We start from the raw sequence: 3,427 nt of genomic DNA, 5'->3' as shown, positions 1-3,427 counted from the left end.
ATCTTAGGTATCCAAATAAATTTGTATCTTTTGATGTTAATCCACCTTAATTGGCTAAGTGCATTGAAGTCATTTACCACTTTATATACTTTGTTTCCTACTTTTCTTTCAACAATAAAACATTGATAAGATGAATGACCATCTTTTTTGTAATTGTGACAATGATTTTCTTTTGCAGATTTTTTTTATAGTGATTTAAAGTTTGTAATTTTTTGGTTCTTGAAGTTGATGCTTCAGTCTGAACAAGTGATCTTTCAAAAGCTACATCACTTTCATTAAAGTAACCCAAATCAGATTTTTCAAATGAGGGTTTGGTTCTTGAGGTTGATGCCTTGGTCTTAATAAATAATTTTTCAAAAAGTACATCATTTTGGTAACATAATCCAAACTAGATTTTTCAAATAGTGGTTTTTGATTAGCTAGCAATTTGTCTAAGTTGCTGAAATTTTGAGCAAATTGAGCTAAATCATGATTTAAACCTCTAATCACCTTATGTAATCTATCATTTTCTGCAATAAGATCAAGTGAATCATTGACCGAACATTTACCTTTAAACTTTTCAATTTTAGACTTAAAAAATCTGTTTTCTTCAACTAACTCAGAAACACTTTTCGGTTTCCTTCGCCTTTTCTTTTAGAAAATCATTTTCTGTTCTTAAGGCATCATTTTTAGCTGTGCATTTATTATATTTTTCTTAAATATTTTTAACATGAGCAGTTAAGTCATCAATCATCAAATATAATTTTTCATTGGATAAATCAAAATAGTTTACCCCTTCCAATCATACTTGGTTGACCATGAAGCACACTTGAGCATCGTATTCAAATTTTTCTTCATCATCGAAGTCATTCTCAAGATCTTTCCATGATGCTATTAGCACCTGCTTCTTGTCTTTTTTTTTTTGTCCTCCTTCTTGAGTTTAGGATAGTCATACTTGAAGTGACCAACTTCGTTGCAGTGATGGCATATGACCTTGCTGAAATCCCTTTTGTGCTCCTTTGAACTTGAACCTTTGCTCTTTTCTTTGCCTCTCATTAGACTTCTAAACTTCCTAGCAAAAAATACAATTTCATCATCTGAAAAACTATCATTAGAATCATCTTACAATGACTCAACTTTTGATTTTAGGACCACTCCTTTCCTTTTTGTGTCTTGGTTGGTGTGTGTAGTTTCATATGCAAGTAATTTTTCTCTCAACTCATCATATGTTAGTGGACTCAGATTATTGCTCTCGGCTATCATAGTTGCCTTGTTTCCACTCTTTTGTGAGACTTCTAAGTACTTTCTTCAAAAGTATTTGTTTAGTGTGGGTCATTCCTATAGCATCCAAGCTATTTATGATGATCGAGAATATCTCGAACATCTCATCAATGGTTTCTCCTTCCTTCATGGAAAATATTTCATATTATTTTCGCAGCATATCTATCCTAGTTTTTTTTACTTGTTTGGTACCTTCGTGAGTGACTTGGAGTTTATCTCAAATCTCTTTTTCCATCTTGTATCTAGATAGCTTCCAATATTCCTCGAAGATAATAGCACAGTACATCATATTGATGACTTTGGCATTTAACTCCACTTTCTTTTTGTCTTCTTCGTTCCATTCGATTTCTTCTTTTGGAGTCACCACTCCTTCAGCACTTGTCTTGGTTGGAATTTGAGGACCATTTACAATGATCTTTCATATATATAGTCAATGAATTACACAAAGATTCACATCCTTTCCTTCCAGTAGGTGTAGTTCTTGCCATTTAAAAAAGGTGGCCTATTATTGGATGACCCTCAGTGAGCGTGTAAGCTACAGTATTTGCACCCATGTTATTTGTCATTGGATCTTTTTTTCAAGCTGTGAAGCTTAATTCTTGAGACCTAGCTCTTGATACCAATTGAAGGTTCTTTATGGCCTAGAGAAAGGGAGTTGAATCTATGGCCTTCTTTTAAACTTGATCAATTAATCCTCAAACCAAAAAATAAAACTGTGCTTCTATTCAGACTACGAGATTGATTATGCAGGAAACAATTTTATTTTTTCTTATAACGAATGAAAAAAGAAATAGAGCAGGGAGAAAAAAAAAGGCAGCCATGTATCTTGGTTCAGCTACCTTGTGCAATATAGCCTACTGCCTACATTCAGTCTCCACCACAACAGTGACAGAATTTTTACTATCTTTTCACAATTTTACATTCACCAATACCCAAAAATTCAACCTAATTATATCAGGGACATATCAAACTTCTACCTAAGCTTGACTTGGCTAGGTTCACTCCCTAGACTCACAACACACTAAGTGCTCACCCAACTGAGCAAGGGACCCCTCTTAAATACAAGATACAAAACAAAAATACAATCAAAAGAAATATGACATAAATCTTGACTTTTCTCTCCAGGTTACCTCTCTTTGCCTTTTCTCTCAATGACTTTTTCTTTATGCCTCACATATATGGCTTTTTCATTGAAATAAAACATCGAAAGATGAAATATAGAAACTGAATATTCAATGATAAACTATGAAGGAGATGATGTAGAACAGCTCAAAAGCTATAAGCTTGACCCGTTTCTGAGTTCTCAAATGTAGCTTTTCATCTTGACGAAATGCTTTTTTTAGTGTAGGTGCAATGCTTCCAAGACTTCAAACTTTGAGTTGTGAGAATTCTCTGAAATCAGAATTTAGGTTCTCTCTCCTCGAGCAAACTGAAGTTGATTTTTCCTTTTTATATGGAGTAAGGTTGCCAAGGCTAGGGTTTATTGAACTGAGTCAACACATTGAACCTTGAACCGACTGAAGTCTTTTCCTTTTTTTTCATAAATCAGATCAGAAAATCAGGGATTAAGATCAGAGTTAAACAGCGCAGAAGAGAGATGAGCAGCAGCAGCTTCATTGATTTGGGTTCCTCAATGAGTTTGCTAAATCCAAACCTTTAATCTTGTGTTTTGACCCCAAATTTAAATGTCAACCATTGATTTGCACCAAAAGAAAGTAGCCTCCACTTTCTTCTTGTTACTCGAAATGCATGTGCAGAGAGAAGATGAATTCAACAAGTAATTAACTTGCATGATAATGAAAACCTTTTACCTTTTTCTTCTGATTATACTTGATTTAAGCATTTTGATTTTGCCTCCATTAATTTGACATTACCTCTAAAATTTTTCTTTTTCTTCTTTCTTCTTCGATGTTTGATCGAAAGATAAACTCCCTATTTTTTCTCTGTACTTTACCCGAATTAATAAAGTTTTACCAAACAACAAGATTTTTTTCCTTTTTCATGAAGGCAATGTGTTGGACTATGAGTTTGGTCCAAGTAGCTATGATTCAAACACTTGATTTTTTTATAGTTTAGGCTACACAAATGATTTTTGGGCCTGCTACACTAATATAGGGATCAAACACAAATGGAACTTTTAACCCAACCAAATATAATGTTTGTCATA

The sequence above is a fragment of the Arachis ipaensis genome, chromosome B01 (genome assembly GCF_000816755.2).
Source record: "Arachis ipaensis cultivar K30076 chromosome B01, Araip1.1, whole genome shotgun sequence".
Taxonomy (NCBI): Eukaryota; Viridiplantae; Streptophyta; class Magnoliopsida; order Fabales; family Fabaceae; genus Arachis; species Arachis ipaensis.
Note: the sequence above shows the minus strand (reverse complement) of the source record.